The sequence below is a fragment of the Aplidium turbinatum genome, chromosome 8 (genome assembly GCF_918807975.1).
Source record: "Aplidium turbinatum chromosome 8, kaAplTurb1.1, whole genome shotgun sequence".
Taxonomy (NCBI): Eukaryota; Metazoa; Chordata; class Ascidiacea; order Aplousobranchia; family Polyclinidae; genus Aplidium; species Aplidium turbinatum.
Window position 1 is genome coordinate 16,320,693 of NC_137479.1, and position 22,560 is coordinate 16,343,252.

Genomic DNA, 22,560 nt, shown 5'->3' on the forward strand with positions numbered 1-22,560 from the left:
CACAAAACAGCTTTACCAACCAACAAATCCACTTAGCAAGTAAATTTAATATCATTAGCTTTAATTCATCAATAAAGTTTTGTGTTTACTAGTTGGATTGATTTTATTCTAGGTCCCATGTCAATTCTGTGTCTTTTTTTGTATGTAAAGTTTTCTTGACATTAGGCTGTATTTCAAAAAGAAACAAATGTTTATGTCGTGTACAATTGCACAAAAATGATGAGTTTAACATTTTTTCAGGTTTAATTTGAATTGATTGATTTATTTTATAAACACGATAATGTGGTAACTTGATTTCATGTAAAGTTCGGTGTTAATTTGAAGCAAGAGTTTCTGTATAAGTGTGCAAGCTCATAACAATTATAAAGTAGGTTCCATAAGTTATCATTTCGGACTGTGAAACATATAACTATGTGTATTGTCAAATATAAACTTTGAAATAGGTATAACACTCATACATTTCGTTTTTACATTGTAAGGTTACAAATTTTAACTATCCTAAACACATAATTTATATTAAAAATTGCCATACTGTATATATATGATATATTTTTTATATTAAATATGTCACCATGAACTTGCCTCTTGTGCTGACTGGTTATTATTTTCACGAATTTGTTTCAACAAGAAAATAAAGCTTCAGTTTTACGTTTTGTTTTCGACCATCAAAGCGAGAAATATTACTTTTTGTAACATAGTAGGTATCTGGAAAAAGGTTAAAGTGACAAAACACAAATGTTAAAGCATTCTTTGAGACTGAAAAGGTTTGCTAAATGCAAGGATTTGACACGGTTGCAACACCTTGAGAAATTTAAATAATGTGAAGAAAATGAAATTATCTCAAAAGCTAGTGTTCGGAAAAAAATCAGTAACTTATTTAAACAGAAAAAAAAAAGATAGACATATATCATATTATTGGTTGCCCCCGTGGTACGATATAAGAGTGTTGATGGTGAGCGTCGGGCACACAGCTCTTGGTTGTTGCATTAGCTCAAGAGAAAAAAAAACGTTAATTTTGGTCTAGACCTCACTGTGCCTATTTTGACTCCAGCCAAAAAAAAACATTTTTACCTTTAGCAAATGAAAGCATTTATACATCACTCAGGACTTTGCCATACACGTTTTAATCGCAATGGTATTTTAAACTCATTAAAATGTTTCATACAGTGCGCTATTATTATTTGAAAGATAAAATTCCTACAGTAGCCTATTCTAAGATTTGAATGCCTCTCAATGAAATGCAGCTGTCAAAAGACTGCTCATTGAACGCCAATTTTCATCTTGTTTAGACACCTCAAAAGTGCAACAACCGAAAATTCGAAGGGATTTTGAAACAATCATTGAAAACGCTAAATACAAAAATTGAACTGAACTATCAAATCAAGCGTTTCCTAACATTTTACGAGGAGGGCCAGATAAACAATTCAGGGATAGTCTACATCGTCTATTGGAGGTAAAGCAACATTGTCAGCTATCGGCTAGTAATACAGAGACATCACTGTATGAGCAGCACTGGCATATAAAAAAAACATTGAAGTACGCTATTCAGTGTTTGTCAGTTATCGAGGATACACAATGTGTCTGCCCCCATGGCTCAATTAGTTAGCACGTGACTTCGTGAACGAAGAAGCTTCAAGATCAAGCGGCGCTGGTTCGACTTTCGGAGTGTGCGCTTCAGCAACGCATTCTAAGGACTGCTCTCCATTCAGCGGCACCTAATGGATTGGAAAATTCCCTGGCAACAACAATCGGAAAACTTCACTCGGTCACCGGCCCTGCGTCAAAAGCATCTACAACTATGCGAAACTACCAGGAATAACCTATCAAGGCTTCGTCAGTTCAAGGATAAAAATTCAAAACCAAACACAACTTTATGCCGCAGTCCGAATGACGCCATCGCTGCAAGGCACGAATGACGCGAGACTTGGTTATGTCTTATTAAAATTAATTGATTTTTTGAATACAATAATAATTTCATTTATTATGCGTGTTGATAATATCGGAGTTTGCTTTATTTGTTCGTTTTCTTAAATAAATTACACTGAGAGGTTAGATTGTTGTGCAAATGCCAGCAATTGATGAATGCAAAATAGCAGTACCTAATTTCATTTATTATGGTAGCAGTTTAAATTTTCATTTTTTACACACACAAAAATATAAATATTGTTTTTGCACTAAACAAAATAAAAATGGAATAGCATTATTCAAAACAAATACAATACACTAACAACATAATAAATTCAAACGTTAGCAATACCTTTCACTGGGAAAAAAATTTTTCAGACCCCAGTCCGACTTAATCTTAGAAAAAACGGTGCCATGTTTTACATTGGCTAAACAAAGTCCTGTCGCTTTATCCGGCCCTCGATAACCTGGTACACGACTTGATGTTGATCAGGGAAAGCAGATCTTTCGTAAGAATTGGCACATTTCACAATTGAAAACATTTCTTAAGCAAATTTCTAACTTTCAACAGTCGTTTGAAAGATATTTTTAGATCTATAAATCTATCAAGTGCTTTATAGCATTTAGCCTTGAGCATGTTGCTACACTGTAGATCAATTAGGCTACCTCCACCTGGATTTCAGGAAATTTATTGATATTACAAAGAAATGGGCACTGATATTTGTGTTTACGATACGACTAAGCGATAATTTTAAGCGAATTCAAAATATGCGGGAAAGCACCAAAACGTTATTATTAGGACGATTTTTTGTCACCAAAGTTACTTTTTTTTTAGTTGTACCAATTAACAAAAGAAATGTAGAACCAAAATTTCATGGTTGTGGGGTCAATATTCAAGAAGTTATAAAGTTACCAAAAGTCACTTTTTGTGTTTTTAGGTTACTTTTCATTTGTTAGGTCACCTTATTTTGCATACTTTTTTGCCTAATTCCCTTGTATTTATCTTTCACTGCTACTGGAGAGATGAATTTACATTTTATGTAATGCCAAGCAGGGATGGATCCAAGGGGGGGGGGGGGTGCGCACCCCCCCAAAAATTTCAAACTGTTATTATTTTAATAAACTAATGGTATTGAAATCTACTAGTATTACTTTATATTTTGATAGATCATAGCATTTTATCTCAGCATGTAACGAATTGATGCTGTGTAGATTATGGAATGTGTACCAATGGAAATAATCATGTGTTTTGTACTGCTCATGTTTTTAAACTTTAGAATATTTCCTAAAATTTCATCACGTTTTTGAATTTTGTTATACCATAAGTGTTTTTTATTCATGCTTGTTTTCAAGACTTGATTTTTCATGCACACTTTCTCCGTTTTCAGGTCTTTATTAATATTAAACAAAAAGGATGCAACCTAGTTCGTACCCTGAACAGTTCGTACCCTGAAAAGATTGAGTGAAAAATTAAAAAAAGCCAAAGTCGCTGATCGCAGTTTCAGCAAACATTTTAAAATTTTTCCTCTGAAAAGACCGAGAGAAAAAGTAGCACAAAGCCGAAGTCGCTGGTCGCAGTTTCCATAAACAAACAAAAACTCAGGATCATTACCGGAAATTTTAAAATGTTTGCAGAAACTGCAATCAGTGACTTCGGTTCGGAAAACTCTTAGGATCATTATCAGAAATTTTAAAATGTTTGCGGAAACTGCGGAAAAACGGAAACTGCGATCAGCGACTTAGGCTTTGTTCTATTTTTCTTCTCGATCTTTTCAGTTTGTTTGTTTGCGGAAACCCGATCAGCGACTTCGGCTTTTTTTAATTTTTTCTCTCGATCTTTTCCTAACCCTAACCCTTTTAACATGTTTGCGGAAACTGCGATCAGCGACTTTGGTAAACTCTTATGATCATTCCCGGAAATTTTAAAATGTTTGCGGAAACTGCGGAAAAACGGAAACTGCGATCAGCGACTTCGGCTTTGTTCTATTTTTTTCAATCGACCTTTTCAGTTTGTTTGTGGAAACTCCGAACAGCGACTTCGGCTTTTTTTAATTTTTTCTCGATCTTTTCCGGGTACGAACTGAGGGTATGAACTGTTCAGGGTACGAACTAGGTTGCACCCAACAAAAACATCTGTATTAACAACATGAATGCTTATCAGTATGCCAAATACAGCAGAGACACATTTTGACAGTGCCACACTGATCGACCTCCTTGAATGAAAATAGATTTCAGCAGCACCCCCCCAAAAATTAGAGGCTGGATCCATCCCTGATGCCAAGACTTTTAATATATCTTCTATTATGGTACGGATTTTAGGTATGCACGAGCCCATGCTTGTTCGTATCACGTATATTACCGAAAACTCGTTAAGTAATTTCTTCTTTGAAACAAATTGTGTTAACTATATTTAACCAATTATAATAATTTCCCTGCAACAGCTAAGTTGTCTAAAGTGTTTGATTGACAGAAACTTCCTATTACATTGTGCAGTTTGAATGTGTAATTCTGATTTGAGTACAAATTGAAACCCTTTTTGAGTTTTTAAGGTTACCGTACAAAAAAATCGCCCTAGTTATTATTCATTCACAGTTTTCATAAGCTCTCTGTAAACCGTATAAAATCATATCACTGAACCGGCTCATGCGCTGTACTTTGAAATTCCCTGTTCCAAATTGATCTTGTCATCACAGGGCAATTACAGTACAACTGTAGCTCCAAGAGTCAAATCAATAAAAATCATTTCTTTTTTTGTAGTACACTAAAAAGACTGCAAGTCGCAAACACACTGCACATAGCATGGTGTTGGTAATTATATTGTGTTGAAAAAGCATGGTTTAAAAAGTGAGCACAATTCAAACAATACAAATGCTATGTTAATAATAAACCTTACAATCTGTAGAAACTACAAGTACGGAATCTGAGTGTTAGTGGTAAATCCTTCAGTTGTAAATATTCTAAATTGTGATTAACTGTTGTCAGAGTATATTACTACGTAGTGACTACTTTTACAGTAAAAACACGATCTACAATATTTTGTAATTACAACAATTTATGTTTGACAAAGATGCTAAATTACTTGCAAATTTACTGTATTCAACTTCATTACAGTGTGTCGTGTGACATAGGGGAAGGCGGGGCAAAACGGACATGCTAACTTCAAAGTGCTCTATTAGAGTAGGGGTCACCAAACTACGGCCCGCGAGCCAGAACCGGCCCGCAAACTGATTTCATCCGGCCCGCCACGTGCTGCGGAAATAAACAGCTGCACTACAACTGATAAGGAAAAAAGTTACCAAACTTTTTGTAAAGGACTGATGTTGCTGTTGAGCTACACACAACCTACTAATGATTTTTCCATATTGTTCTTATGACATCTCAACCTTTGTTGTTCAAAACACCAATGTTTCATCAGTGTAATGTTTTTTCAAGAGCACGATGCCCTGCAGTGTAAGGGAGACCGGGGATAGCTCGGACGATTTTTTGAAAACAGCTCATAATTTTTTTAAATTACACAGCAAGTTTGTAAATGTTATTTTGTTGTAAACCGTTGCCAAAAAGGGTAGGAGTATGGTTTGTTTCATAAAACCGAAAATACTTATAAAAAGCATAATTTTTACGGTCCTCAAATGTCCAAAGTCACCCCGGTACCAGGGTAATTTCGGACATGCCAGGGGTCATCTCGGACAGCAATTTTATGCAGACGTTTTGAGTTGATTTGACAGTTAATACAGAATATTTGTTTTTCTTTTATATGTCCAAACCATTATGTCTTTAAAATCCAATAAATTATTCAAAAGATCTGAAAATAAGATTTTGTTTAAGTTTGATTTTTTCCATGGGGATACTTCGGCCATTGTGTCCGAAGTATCCCCGACCACGTGACTTCAGGTAAATGAAGAAAATACGGCTAGGCTACCTGATTAACTGCTGGTCAAAATCATCACTTGCTTATCTGAGTATTGCTTTCTAACTACAACCTCAATCAATAAAAAGTTTGATTTGGTTAACTGCAACGGAAAATTTTATGACCTTACACTAGGGTGTGGCTGGTGCCCTTATGTTATTCAAATCAGCTCTTCTTTTGGCATACTCTGTGGATGGGTGATACAAACTCACCTGCAAAATTTCAGCTGATTTCGACAACATGTAGGTGTAGCACACGGGATTAAAAGATTGCGCAATCACGCGGCACCGAAAATAGTCAAAAATCGCTTGTTTTTTTAACATGTTTCAATAATACAAGCATATTTTCAACTATAAAATGTATTATTGGCCTTATGTTAAATAGGGTGATCCTTAGTTGCACACTAAAAAAAATTATTTTGGAAAAGTGTTGGTCCGACCCTGCCAAAACGTTCCTTTTGGTTAAAAAACACCAAGAGGAAAATTTCATTGATATTCATTAATGTTTAGAGGTGGCTCAATGGATCCGAAATTCTACCCAGATGAGGTATAGAACACATAAGCACTTCCATAGTTGCTCTCTGCCCAACGCTCGCATGCCTGGGTCCCCCCCCATGTGTTTTTTAACAGTGGATATTAGCTGCTCAATGCTCATCGGCAGGGGTGTCATGATGAAAAATATCACTTGTTGCCCAGTAAGGTCTGCTTCAGGATGTTAGGGAACTTTTTATGATGGTCAGCAACTACTCTCAATGCAAACTGCAGTTGCTCCTCGTTCTTTGTGAGAGGGCCAGAGAAATCCTTAACTAAGGCAACGCCATGTTTAACATGGTCAGTAACTGGTCATTGGTGACAGCCAATGTGCTGATGAAGCTTTTTGAAGCTAGGCTGATCCTTCCACTGAGCTGCCGGATATTCAAGGAAACCAACCAAAAGACGCAAGTTCTTGAAAAGAAGTGTTGAGTTCCTCATCATAAAGTCGATTACAGTCTTCTCTTGAATGAGTTTTATGTCAATAGTTGCACGCTTAAATGGCTCTTCTTCCCCTTTTTTCTCTTTCTGAGCCACAACCATCTTGTCCAAGCCATTGTCCAAAACGTCATCAAACAACGCCAAGGCAACCAACTACTCAGAAAGTAACCACAGTTGGCCTGCAATCTTTTTCACTGTAGCGTTGGATATGTCGGCATTAATCGTTTGATACTTCTGCAAATGCTTCAGCAGCTTTAGGTTCTTTCTTGGGGCCTTTACAGCAATGCTCGTTGTTGCCCATGCTTCAACGTAGATATGGGAAAATATGCAGAGTTCCTGCAATCCTTGGCATGCTGTCAATTTAAACTGTGAAAGAATAATCCAGACTTTGAAAGTGTAGATCACTTTTGCCATCCATTGGTGCATGGCTCCGGGAGCTACAAAGTGGATGCCTTGAGGAGGGACAGCTCAAAGAAAAATAATTACCAGCTCCAGTAGTTCTATGTAGTCATCTCTTGGCTGAGTGACTTTCACAGCCGTCTCCAAGACATTCACCATCTCATTATTGATGTCAACCACAGCATTGGCTGTATAATCATCAGTTGACGAGTCTTCAAATGCAGTCTGGTCAATAAACTGCCATCTTGTTTTGAAGCGCTTGAACAAGAGAACATCAGGAGCTGATGAAGTCCCCATGGGTTCAGAAAAGGCTAAAGCAGCAATCAGAAGCATCCAGAGGACCAAATTAAACTTTATTTAATCGCTTTAGAACAAACTGGGACAGTATTACAAATCAGGATTTTGCAGAATTGAATGTTTTCAATTGGAAAGATGTTAATAATGCAGAGTTTTTATACGACTGTAAAGCACAACCAATTGAAACAGCTACCTCTATGATGGCTGCAAATACAAGATTTTGGTGCAGGGATGACTACAGAGAGATGTTGCATCTTTCATTGATAAACGCTGGCTCAAACTTAGTGGAACTTGATAATTACACGATGCTAAAGCCTGGTGCACTTCATCAGGCACGGTGGATGGGGCACGAGTTTTGTATACAATTAAGATTGTTCTTTTTGAAAACAAGATTAAAACTGAATTGAAAAAAATGTAATATAAAGACGTTGATGAAGAAATTTCCACTATCGCAATTGCGTCATTTGCAAAGCATCACTGGTACCTTACAGAAGATTTGATACCATTTTCCCTGTTTAGTTCAAAGGTTAACTTGTCTTCAAAGGAAAAAAATTGCAACAAAACTTTAAGAGCTTTGACAAAGGTATAAAATTCATCAACCGAATTGGTTTCGCTGCTGAAAAAGGTTATGGAAAACCCCAGTTTCTGAAGGAGGTATCATCGTCATCTTCTTTAGATCAATTTGTCAGCGCTGATTCATGGATGTTTTTTGATTTGTTTAAAATTGATACAGCATTCCTTGAACTACCCGTTGAAAGTTGGGAGTCTGATGCTTCTTATCAACAAAGTATAAAGCTATTATCAATAGTGAATGTTTCAAATGGTACTGCTGTAAGAGGGGTGAAGCTTGCTTCTGATTTCTTACATCACTCCAAAACTGAAGAAAAGTATCAGAACATTCTCCAAGTTAAAGCTTTGGTAGAGAGTTTGCTTTGTTGAACCATAGAGAAATAAAACAAAGTAACTTCAGCAAGTTTAACATGATGTGTCGAAAACGTTAGAGTTTATTTTTAATTATAATTATATTTGTGTATGTAATACATCATGGTAAGCCCGCTGAAGTTACTTTGTTTTATTTCTCTTTGATTCTTCAAGTTGATGAAAACGATCGAAAGGTTCTTCCTAACCAGCGTGAACGAGGAACGTTCCACTGGGGATAGTTTAAAAACCTGGTTTCTGTATACATCATAAACATTGTTGCTATGCTAATGTGTATTATATTTAATATTGGTTTTAACTGTGTTTGTGTGGTAGGCCTACTGTGTCTGTATGAAATGACAAATTTTCAAAAATCAAAGTTTTTTGTTGCTTCGACGAAAAAAAATACCAAAAATTTATGAAAATTAGGTGAAAAAGCAAATAAATTATCACAATAATACCCAAATATTATAATGCAAACAATACTTACTTTGACATAGGCCAATAATACATTTTATAGTTGAGAATATGCTTGTATTATTGAAAAATGCTAAAAAATAAGCGATTTTTGACTATTTTCGGTGCCGTGTGATTGCGCAATCTTTAAATCCCGTGTGCTACACCTAAATGTTGTTGAAATCAGCTGAAATTTTGCAGGTGAGTTTGTATCACCCATCCACAGAGTATACCAAAAGAAGAGCTGATTTAGTAAAGTATTTAATTTTTGGTAGGCACCAGCCACACCCTACCTTACACGTACAATTTTGAAATCTTGATATCACTGATAAAGTTACTTTTTCGACTTCAACTTTCTAAGAAAACTAAACATACTTGCAAAGTTTATCCTGATTTGTAATGGAGCCACAAAGCTTCGGTAAACGTGATTTAACAATACTCTACTGTGACGTCAAAAGCCTTATCCGAGGTATCCCCGCGTCCAAACTATCCCCGGTCTCCCCAGGGCGGGATTGAGCTGATGGGGGGCCGGGGCACTTTTAGATCGGGGGGCCCCTCGTGCAAAAACCACCTCTATGTCTACAGTAGCATTAATCCAACACTGCACGGCATTTTGCAGAAACTTCAAAGGCTGAAGAAAAAAACAAAACAACACAAAATCACTTTTTTTTTCACGTAGGGGGGCCCTCAAAAGTTGGGGACCCGGGGCACCTGCACCCTCTGCCCCCCCTAAATCCGGGCCTGGGTCTCCCCTATCACAGCAGGGGATAACTTTTCCAGCAACCTTTCGATTTTCATTACAACTTTGCTATTCTACCGTTGACTTTGTTATTTATTGTGCTCAATTCAAGTCAATGGAGATTCTAAATAGTTGTATATCTTTTCGCAATTTGCATCCGGCCCGCAGCTGTTAATCTCGCAGCAATCCGGCCCTCAGAGAAAAAAGTTTGGTGACCCCTGTATTAGAGCAAACTAATCCGATATCATGGACCTGTTACGTTTTTTTAAATTTACATGTCACTTAACAACAACTGCCCGGAGTATAAAACTTAACTTTTTTATGTTTTGTTTTACAAACTACGATTTTTATTCTGGGTGACATAGTATATGACCGCTTTGACTCGAACTTTATTCTGTTAATATTTTGTCAAGATCAAGCAAAACTTGTTAAAATGAATAAAAACAGTCAGGGTTTGGTGACCAGTAAAGTTATTTTAAGAAAGCTTTTGCCACCATAAAGCCAACTTTTTAAGTAGCCTTATTCAAATAGAATGGAACTAACTGTTTGTCAAGATCAGTGTTTGACAAATGCATCTTTGCTGTTTCAGCTCTCCAAAACAAACCAGTTATCTGTTTGAAAACAATTTTCAAGTTTAAAATGCAATTTCTTTAAGGCTGTGTTGCCAGTGATATCGATATGTTCATTTTGCCCCAAACAAGCTACTTAAAAAAGTCTAAAATTATAAGAAAAACTAAAATATGGAGAAAGCTCATTTTTATAGCATAGTGATTCATTGTTCACCAATGTTCAAAACTAAAAGAGAAGCAGAAATTTTCAAAAAACGCCTAAATATCATCACATTTTAGTAGACAATAATTTATAACAAGTACTGAGAAAGCTGTGGGTTTCGACCTCTTTGCCACCGAGTATCGCACAAAAGTTTCCATTTTTTGTGTGGAGTATTCATTCGAGTAATTTTAGAAGATAGAGAAAAAAAATTTTTTGTAGTTTTTTCAAAAAAGCAAACCTCCGTTTAGCCCGGCCTTCTCCTACCGCAGCACTATATATACGGCCTATCATAGTATGAACAAATACCAACTTAAAAATACAATTTATATGATATCTACAAAAACGAGAGCATGCAATTCAAAAGATCAGTCTTTCATAGTAGGCCTGAATACCGTAGTCGGCTACATGATATACTGTGGCACCGAAGTTGTGAAATGCTGGTGTATGGTTAGCAGATATATTTTGATTTTTTTAAAGTTGTAATCAACATTTCCTGAATTATGCACAGCCACAAAAATTTGCAAAGATCGACATTACTTAATTGATTGCTTACACACGAAAAAGGATAATGCAGTATCATTCAGTGATAGAACAAGCTCTGGGACTGGGTTGGAGGTGATAGTGGCTCCGGCCTGGAGGTGTGTGGCTGTGATCAAGTGTTCAACTGTGTGTGGCTGTAGTTAAGTTTATGACCTTGGATAAATGTAACTTGTAGTAATCATTGTAGTAATGCAAGATTACACATGTTGGCTGTAACATTGATTTTAAAGGTATAAAATGTAAGATTGAAAATGCAAAAAGCTTCAGTATGGTATCTTAAAAAAGAACACTACATCGTGGGGATAGAAAACATAGCCAAATTTGGAATTTACCCTTGTTTACTTTTAAATGGACCTTTTTAAGAAACCGTAAGTATTGCCATAAAGCATCTTCTTTAAAGGTGCCTGGTTATTGCTTCACTGCTTGCAATAAGAGTGGTGTAACAACAACCAGAGCCGTTGAGAGGATAATTTGGGCCTGGTACCAATGAGAATCCCAGGCCCCAAATTCAGACACTTCTAAGAAAAACGCACCATATCCGACAAATAGGAGGTGATTTCTTCAAGTTTTCGGGTCCCTTGGAATGGTCACAGCCCTTAAAGTCACCCCGGGTCCAAAAGTACCCTCTGGACCTCCCTGTTAACCTACTCCCAAAAACCACATGGTTAAAACATTGATTAGCCTACATTAGGTAGCTCGGGCCGGAGTTGACATTCTCTAGCCGGAACATCCGGCCAAAATCTAGCCTCCGGTGCATCACTAGTATCATTACGTCATTTTTGCAAAACGAGATGGTGACAACAATCACTAATATTTCATATTCGACTATATATACTATCATATTCAGCTTTGAAGATAACAGTAGCCTACATTAGTAAAGTGTGCAACTCTGACGGGTTAATTAAGCCTGTGACAGAATGTGTTGTAGCCTACTGTAATAATTTCTTGAAAAACATTGGAAATGTACGCCGGTCTTAAACTCATAGCGGAAAAAACAATCAATGTATACTACAAAGTTGTCTTACACTGGAGGCCAACAAAACTTTCACAACTGGATGCACACACACTGTTTTATGAAAATATTGTCAATCCAGTATCATATCGGCGACAAACAGTTTGTAAGAACAAAGCTGGTATAATTCTAGATGTAGTACTGATACACATTACACAATGTTGGGGTACGGCTTTTTTTTCGCAATTACCAATATTGTAGCGTACCATAAATACAGCAATCTACCAAGTATTTTTATATGAAGAAGTTTCTGCCTTTCATGCATAGATTTGCACTCCAGTAAGAAATCATAAATGATAAAAAACAGATTTAAAAAAATTCATACCGGTACTTCATTTGATTGAAAAAGTATTCAAGCATAAAACCAATTGAAGAAATATTCCTCTTCTAATGAAAAGTAGCTTCAGTAACAAAATCGTCACAGGTTCAAATCACTTACAATCCAACACATGTTGGACAATGAGGTTAACATTTTGAAGTTTTCACATGCAGGTTAGCAATAAGCTTAGGAGGAAAATGTGACAGGCCAAGATACTGTACTTATTCAAAGCATTTCAGTCTTTTTTATGCTGCAATAAAATTACAAAGCAAAAAATACGACAGAAATTACTGAAGAGCAAACGATAACTAACTTGTCTCACAAACATTAAATTACAGAATGTGTAAGGTTTTACATAATATGTATACATATAGCACCCTTATGTACAAAGCAATGCTGATAAATCAACAATATTCAGTCTTTGCCCGATATGATATGCAAAATCATAAAAACTATTTACAGCAGTCTAATGTTCCATACATTGGATTGTCAACAATATTGAGGCAAGCGACAAACAAGATTGTGTCTTGGCAGCAAAATATGAAGCAACAAAATACTGCATTGCTAATGGCATAATTTAACATGGTACCAATCCACCAATTGGCAAATGTGTCTGGATGTACACCATGTTACCAAAATCTATGCGGCAGCAGTTATCTTGAAAAGGAATTTCATCCGATTAACAGCAAAGTATGGATTATAAAACACTTTTATGCTTGTCATACACATGCAGTGGTAGGGTGGCCCCTTTTGAGGCAATTTTTTTATTTCAACTTGCATGGGTGATAAATTTTTGTCTTAGCCCAAAATATTAATAAATCCAAAAAATTTTTGAACTCTGACCCTATTTAGACCCTGCCCCAACAGCATTTTTAAATCGAGCCCCTTAAATCACGTTTTCAATGATAAAATTAGTACTATTTGAGCTAGATATATGTTGTTGGTTTTCATTTTTATTGCTTTTCATAAAGGAAGACACTTGCATCCCTTAATTCAAGATTTGAACATCTTTTTATAAATTCATTTTATAGTATCAATGTAAATGCTTCTTAAATTGACCGATGAAGTAATATGATTTCTTTCTGAGAGTTAGGCAAAGACAAAGTGATGAATGCACTACTAATTTATTAACCAAGAAGTAACAGCACATTGCATTTCACACAATAAAATCCATGTTTGCTTGGATTTTCTGGTGACACAATACTTTTTCCCAATCCATGACTTTTTTCTTCCTTCTATGGTACACAAAGCTTCACTAATTTGTCGTTTTTGCCTGGGTATCCGCCCAGTTGCTGCTGTTGTCAGTTTAACTCCACATTCTACAGATTGAATGTGACTTGGATAATTTAGATGAAGAGGATGTTCCACAAATTGCTTAATGTCAATGCATGATTTGGTCAAGGGAGGTTTGTTTGTTTGTCGTATCCAGGCTTACACCAGTGGTTGAAGATTTAGATTAAGTGGACGGGAAAGCAAGGAAGCCAATTTTCATGTCCACCTTCAGGCATGCCTTTAAGTATCCTGCCAGAGACACAGCCGCATTCTCTTGAGCGGTGTCAATCTGGTGCCCTTTCAATTGCCGTTCCAGGGGTCTCACCAGTCGGCTATGCAGCCGACAGGGGAGGTTCATTCAAGGGAAGGATTCCTTTTTTTGTTGGAGAGGAAGGATTTTATAATTAACTGTTACCCTGGAGATGGTCATGAAAGCTCTGATTTTGTCTATAACAAAATTGGTCCACTGTGTCATTCTCACTGGCTGACTTTGGTATCGCAAGTTCTAAGGGTTTACATATCCATGGATTGGATACCAATTACAAAATGCACCTTACAAAAAAAATCAGCTTTCTTGCAAAATATATTGTTGGCGTTTATTGGAAAAGTCACATTCAAGCTAAATATAAAAGTACTATCAGGGATGAGCCAAAGAATCTTTTTTAAGAAATGCAATTGAAAAAGAATCTATTCAATGGCAACAAAGTGCTCCTAGTCATTCAACAGAGTGTTCAACAAAATTGCTTGTTTGCTCATCCCGAAAATGTGCTTAACATGGTATTGCATTGTGAAGTTCATTCTAAACTGCTATGGCATGTCTTCATCACCCTTGCTTGGAATATTTGCATTGAGTTTGTTTTCTTTTTGGCAATGCTGGGCGATGATAACAAAACCATCACAGCTAATGCAGTCAAACTAATCTCTAAGATATGATGCACCACCAATGATGAAAGTCAATCGTAAAATTCTTCAGTGCGAGAGTTCCACCTTCCTAAATTAAATTTTGAGGCAACATCTTATACAGAAATGATAACCATATATGGCAGCGGTACACGACAAGTGGGCGAGACAAACTGGGCGAGACCAGGTGGGCGACGGACCAAGTGGGCGATGAGCCAAGTGGGCGACGGCCAAAGTGGGCGATGGTAGCGAAAGTTTAGCCGATCGGAACGGTGGTGACATATATAATTTATCTAGTTCCTTTGCGGCGTCACAGTTTATCGTGAAACTTCAGAGAAACCCCTCAGAAAAGAGACAAACAAATGGCCAAGGAGTGGTTGAAGTCATCGAAGCTTGTCAGTTGTTATAAAGTCATATTTTTTGTTTTAGATCATAAAATATTACTTTTAATTTTTACTTTATACAATGATTGATTTGTGGAATGGAGGCAATGAGAGTTCTTACGCTGAGTTTCACGAAGCATTGGAAGCAACATTTTCATTATTTTTTGTAGTCTAGTAATAGCGCTTGCTGTTTGATGTTAATTTGCATTGTGACATCATCTTGACACATTCTTTTGCAACACACAATCCAGTCTCTGAATATTATAAACACTTGCGGTGGGTCACTAGATAAGCCAGTGCTGAGATCTTAACTACTAAGTACTGTAACTGATTTGGTAGGTACGTACATGCATTAGACATTTGAATTTTTGTAGTGGTTTTCAAGCGAAACAGAAGTTTTTTGTTAGTTGTTCGAGTGTGTTATTGTTCAAAATACTCTCTAACCGTAATAGAAACTTGTCAGTCGCAATACCGATGCTGATGATGTAAGTAAAAGTCTTTAAAATCATATTTTTTTTTGGTGGTGCAGAAAGTTGTCAAACCGATAACAGTGAAACAACGACGTTGCTACGGGGTCAATTTAAGAAGTTATAAAGTTTTTTTTTTTACTAGATTACAAAAAATAATGAAAATGTTGCTTCCAATGCTTCGTGAAACTCAGTGTGAGAACTCTCATTGCCTCCATTCCACAAATCAATTATTGTATTTTAAAGTAAAAATTAAAAGTAATATTTTACGATCTAAAACAGAAAATATGACTTTATAACAACTGACAAGCTTCGATAACTTCAACCACTCCTTGGCCATTCGTTTGTCTCTTTTCTGAGGGGTTTCTCTGAAGTTGCACGATAAACCGTGACGCCGCAAAGCAACTAGATAAATTATATTTGTCACCACCGTTCCAAACGGCTAAACTTTCGCTACCGTCGCCCAGTTTGTCTCGCCCACTTGTCGTGTACCGATATGGCAGTGGGTGCTCCACAATACCTTACCTCCAAAAAAGGAATCCTTCCTGTGAATGAACCTTCCCTGACCAAACCATGCATTTTAACATTAAGCAATTTGTGGAACATCCTTTTCATTTAAATTATCCAAGTTACACTCAATCTGTAGAACATGGAGTTAAACTGACAACAAGAGCAACTGGGCGGATAGCCGGGCAAAAACGACAAATTGGTGAAGCTTTGTGCACTATAGAAGGAAGAAAAAAGTCATGGATCGGGAAAAAGCATCGTGTCACCAGAAAATCCAAGCAAACATAGATTCTATTGTGTGAAATACGATGTGCTATTGTGCTTTCATCACTTTGTCTTTTGCCTAATTCTCAGAAAGAAATCATATCACTTCATCGGTCAATTTAAGATGCATTTACATTGATACTATAAAATGAATTTATAAAAAGTTGTTCAAATCTTGAATTAAGGCATGCAAGTGTCTTCCTTTCAGAAATGCAATAAAAATGAATACCAACAACATATTATCATTAAAAACGTGATTTAGGGGGCTCGATTTAAAAATGCTGTTGAGGCAGGGTCTAAACAGGGTCAGATTTCAAAAATTTTTTTGGATTTATTAATATTTTGGGCTAAGACAAAACTTTATCACCCATGCAAATTGAAATGAAATAATTGCCTCAAAAGAGGCCACCCTAAATTGCAGTGGGTCTGTCAAAACCAGTAATAATTCTGATTACTGGCTTGCTGGTCCACCTTCAAGATGAGCTCTCATGTGACGATACAGGCTTGCTGGTTGTGAAAATGCTTTGTTGCATGTTGAGCACTTGTATGGCTGTTGTGTTGCATGTGCTTTCAAGTGAGTCTTCAAGTTTTTTTCCAACACAAATGTTCTTTCACAACTTGTGCACTTGTAAGGACGATCTTCATTGTGAACATTGATGTGCTTCTGTAGATGTTCTTTCAAAGCAAACGATTTGCTGCAGAGGCTGCAGGAATAAGTTGACTTTTCTGTTGTGTGAGACACTAAATGTCGTCGCAAACTTGCACTGGATTTGTATGTTTTGTCACAGGTCAGACATCGAAAAGGACTTTCTCCTGTATGAAATTTCATGTGTCTTTCCAAAATTCGACTTTGAGCAAACCATTCCCCACACACAGTACATTGAAATGTTTTTGCAGGCTCTTTTTTTGTTTTTAAATTGATTGATTTTTCGAGAACAGTGCGCTTGTAAAGATAACCCCCACCTCCATGAAGCAATGAGTGTGTTTTTAAACTTGCTTGAAATTCAAAATGTTTATCACAAACTGGACACTGGTATGGGCTGACATAAGGTTGATCTACAGGAGGGGTAGCAGGAAGAGTGACCTTCTTTTTATTTTTGGAGCGTTTGGCAGTTTTGGGTTTACCCGATTTGCTAGTGGAAGGCTTGCTTTGATTTACAGGCAAAGGTGCAGGAGGAGGATCTGGTGATTTTTTAACAGGAGTTTCTTGTAAAATCTTTTGCTGTTGTTCAGGCATAACATGGGCTGATGATGCTTTCCAACATGTTTTCATTTGATCCAGTCCACCATCTTTAGGTTCATCCACTGACATCACCTTGTTGGAAGATGAAGGTATTTCGCTGCTCATCATACAAGGTTGGGAAGAATCTGAAAACATCATGCCTTCTGGAAACTTGACTCCGCTGAAACCAGTTACAGCACCCATATTTACCATGTTGTGCCTATATGGTGCAAAGTTTTGGAAGTGTTGAAAGGCAACATGATTGGATGCTTCCATACTTTGCTCCCATATTTGTCGTTCTTCTGCCGCTTGCTCTCTGCTATAATTACGCTGATCCATCTGCCAACCATCACCGTACCATGTCATACTTTCATATACAAGAATATTCTGATACTTTAAGTAGCTGATGAGACAAATATGGTAGGTCAGTTTTAAGCATGTTATTTAATTGTTGCTAAAACAATAATTTTCCACAGGGCTGTGGAGTCGGGGGGATATTAACATGTCCAGAGTCAGATAGTTATAAACCGAGGAGTCATATAATTTTCACTGACTCCACAGCTCTGATTTCCAATGGGTGAAAAAAGAACCTTTATTGGATAAATATTACACTACGATACATCATCATGCGGCGCTGGTTCGACTCTCGGGGTGTGCGCTTGAGCACCGCACATTAAGGACTGCTCTCCATTCAGTGGCATCTAATGGATGGAATAGTTCCCCGGCAACAAGACTTCGACCATCGGAAACTTCACTCTGTCAATCTCGGTGACCGGGCCTGCGTCAGTGATTCAAAGCCTCTACAAGTATGCGAAACTGCCAGGATTAAGCTCTGCAAGAAGCTTTCCCAGTCCGAGGATAAAGATTCAATCAATCAAAACAGTTTCAAACATTTTCCCCTATATTAGAGCTAAATATGATGTGACAATTGTATCCAGCTTATCTGCAAATAATTTTTGATTTCAAGATCCTTGAGTGATTTTGAACTCTAACAGAAAGCACCAGGTACGGTACTCAAATTTGTCTTGTTAATGCTCAATTTTGTGCATATATAAATTATTTTTGGGAGTGGCTATTTTGAGTGTCACAGATTGAAACCTATCACCCTTCTGTTGTATCGCTATTTAGTGGTAAAGGTGTATAAAGTTGTTTTATTTAAATACTTTAGTCTACGCTACCTACTTTAGTCTACTTTGAACACTTTTCACAGTCATTTGTGTGTATTTTTTAAAGTATTTATGCTAAATATCTCAAATTTGGTCATCTTTGGGTGTAACCAGACAAAAAACTCGCTGTCCATGTAGAAAAGCACTACAAACACATTGACGCAGCCAAACAAAAAATAGGTAGGGCAACTTTGAACACTGTCCAAACTTATGGCTGCACCAGTGCTTCCACTTCTGACAATTGGTAAATCCTCTTCGATATCCTTTTTTGTCCTGAAAAATCCCTTTTTTCTCAGTAGGAAATCTTTCAAAATTTCCTTCATAGGCGAGGTTATTTTTGACGTTATTTAGGTTAAAAAAGGTGCTAATACAACTTTAAAGTTATTATATATAATCTCAGTTAAAGCTATTTTAATCTCGATTTTATTCAGTAGCACCGGTATGTCGAAGCAACGTTGTTTTATGAGAACAGTAGGCTGCACAAAAGCAGCCCATATTTTACAATAACATGGTTTAGGTTACCGGTACTTCCTTTGTTCACTGTCCAGCCAAAAAACTGCTTGTCAGTTAGTCGGTTCTGGGACATTTACCACCTGGAGTCCTGGATATCATTTACCAATTACCACTCCCATCTTTCCTACCCGGACTCCTAACCTATCCCTAACAGCGAAAATTAACAGGTGGTAAATGTCCAGTTTCAACGAATTATCCATCCATTAACAATTAATTTATTTTTGTGTTTAGTTTAGTTTTCCTTGATGCGCTAAGCCGCTAACTTAACACTATTGGCTAGGCTATCTCATTTTCCTCCTTGTCAGTAACGTCTTCACAATCAGCTGAGACTGACGAAAAACTCCAGGATACTAGGCCTATTCATGATACTGACTCAGTCTGACTGTGTACACTATCATATATAGTCGGCAGCAGTGGCCGAGTGGTTAGCGCGTTGGGCTCGCAGTCGAGAGCCTGCATGTTCGACTCCAGCCACCCGCACTTGCTGTTGTTTCTCTGGGCAAGAAACTTTACGATAATTGCCTCTACCCACTACCCAGTGATCGATTTCGAGTAATGGGTAGTACCAAATTTAAGTCATAAGTAGAGTAGACAACCGGAAACAGACATTGCAGTCGGCTGCAGCGTGGGTCAGGTGTACGTCGGAAGGCGTACACCGATGCATAGCGCTCAAGTCCGCTTTCCCGCAATGCAGGATAAAGATAATAAAACAAAACAAAAAATATACATGTTGTATACATACTACATAGCCTCTATTATTATGACACCATAATCAGTTAGCATAGTCAAAAACTAACTTTTCTAAACCGGAAGGATATCACTAGCCTAAGCTTATCATACCTAACTGTACGTCAAACCTCAGTGAACTTTGTCATTGCTACTCACTTCAAGTGTAAATCAACGGATTACCCAATGTTAACTCAACGATTTGAGAACTAACTCTCTCACTGCAGACTGCAATCACGTTCAATTCCCAAAATGGCGAGAAAAGAAATCAAGCAACAGAAAGGCGAAAATGGGAAAGAGAGTAAGAGGCGAAAATGGGAAAGAGAGTAAGAGGGGTTCCGAATGTCCAGTGACGACGGATCCAATCGTTGTTAGAATTTTTGAAGGGGAATACGGGGAATATTAATAAAATTTTCTTTAAAATTGCTAAAAACAACAATTCCCTTTTTAAGACAAAACTTCCTTGTAAAATTGTTAAAAATCCTTCCTATCTTCATTTCCTTTTTTTATCCTTCGAAGCGTTGAAAAATCCCGATTTCGGGATAAAATCCTTCAAAGTTGAAGCACTGTTATCAGTGTTGTGCGGATATTGAAATTTGATAATCCAATCCGAAATTTTGTAGAAATATCCTAATCCAATCCTGATCCAAAAATAATAGGAAAAGCAATATCCAATCCAGATCCGAATATCCGAAAACTACCATTATACTTATAGCAGACACCAGACATATGTGTTACACTAACATTTTTTTCTTACCCTACCATCCTTGTCTCAATTGCAGCATAATGAATTTATACTGATATTAAAGTAGCATTCAGCCTACCAGTAATCAATCTGAAACAAAACAATAAACGACAATAACAAAACAAAGAAAATAGCAGTGTAAGCATGCAGTTGCACACACTTATCAAAAGCATACTGTTTTTGAATATAATGATACAAATGTCATTACAAGATCAGTGTATAATAAATTGTCACTAATCACATGCTCACTTCCATGAACCATATAGAAATGTAAGTCGTTCAGAAAACTACTCTTCCTCAGACCTAATCACAGAGTTGAGTACAAGTAAAGCATCAACAGTTGATAATGTAAATACAGTAGAATTCGCCTATAACGGCACCTCTAGGGGATTGCAAAAAGTGACGTTATAGCCGAATTGACGTTATAGACGAATTACCGCAAACTATTCCAAAACTGTCTTTTGATAAAAGAAAGAGGTGTATAATCCAGTCAGGTTTACTGTGTACCACCAAACTGACAAAAGTCACACAGTAAACAAAGAAAATGTTTAAAAAAAATAACCTACAGCGAGAAAGGTACAGGAAACTTGAGCAATACAGCTTGTTACATACATTAGTACTGTGTAACACTGCGGCTTCTAGTTTATACAGTACTGCACGTGCAACTGTTGCTTTGAGTTGTTTAAAGGTCAGCTGTAGAGCTGCTTTTTGCACGTGATAGTTTTCACTCGGTAAAAAAGTTAATTCAGTTAATTAAAGTCCCTGCTGCGAACGACGTAGCAAAATAAAGGCAAGACATTTTGCAAGCAGCAGCTCGAACTGGATTAAAAGACTGACCGTTCGTGGTGAAGGTGATGGCTTAAAGTGACGTTATAAACGAACAAAAGACATCTGGGGACCAATAAAGGGTGCTGTTACATGCGAATTGACGTTACAGGCGATGCTGTTGTAGCCGAACTACAATGTACGTAAAAGATAGGAATTCTGCCGGGACCGAGCGAAATGTGACGTAATAGGCGAATTGACGTTATAAACGAAGTCGTTATAGGCGAATTCTACTGTATAATCTAAAATGTCAAGTCAAAAGCATAATAGTATACTGCACAGCAACAGGAGAACTATCGCAAACTTTTTAGCTTTTGCTGGGCACCGGCCAGCACTTTCTAATATCGAGGTAGGCTACTTTAATCAACCTCTTAACGTGGCGTGCCTGTTGCCTCGTTAACGTTTGCTTAGTTGCTGGTTTGCTTCTGCTGAGTGGCTGACTGCGAGTACCGTACAGGCGTACATCGGTATCAGACTAGTGCTGCCAGATCTACGGAGGCTAGCTTCCCTGAAACGAAGAACAGCAACTACATGGAATTTATGTCATTCAATTTATTAAAACGTAACTAAACAAAGTTAAACAGATTCGGATAATCCAGCTTGGGAAAAAGTTAATCCAATCCGGATCCGCAAAATTTCTTCAAATCCGGCAGGATCAGACTCCAAAAATCCGGATCCTGAACAACACTGACTGTTATGCACACCAGCATAGCCAGTGGTGCCATCTAGGTTTTTTTAAAATAAACTAGATGAAGCTAAAAAAAATACCAGAATAAACCAAATTACGGCAGAACTGTACCGGTAGGTTACCAGTTATATGCCATGGGTGTTTTTTGCCACAATTGACTTTCTAAAAAATAACGCGTTAAATTTTTTTTTGAAAATTTTGTAATTGCGGTGCACCGGTGCAGTGTCAAAGTTCTAGATAAATTGTGCGAATCAAAATTTTGGGTTCGCTGCATCTCTAATAAGCCAAATTGAAGCAGAAATAAACTAAAAAATAAGACGTAAAGTATGTCTAAAAAAAACAAATATAAACCAAAAAAATAAACTAAAAAATAAACTATAAACCAAATCGAAAAAAAAAATAAACCAAACGGTTGCAAAATAAACCAGATTTGGTTTTAAAAAGACTAAAATGGTAATACTGAACATAGCGCTAAATCTCTAAAAAAACACTAGATAGCAAAAAAAACACTAGAACACTAGATGCAATCCAAAACCACTAGATCTAGTGAAAAAACACTGCTTCCAAGCAGATTCTGTGAGCTGACTCTATCTTTCCTAGGTGGCGCTCTAAATTTCAAACAACCTGAAAACATGACTTTCCAGATTA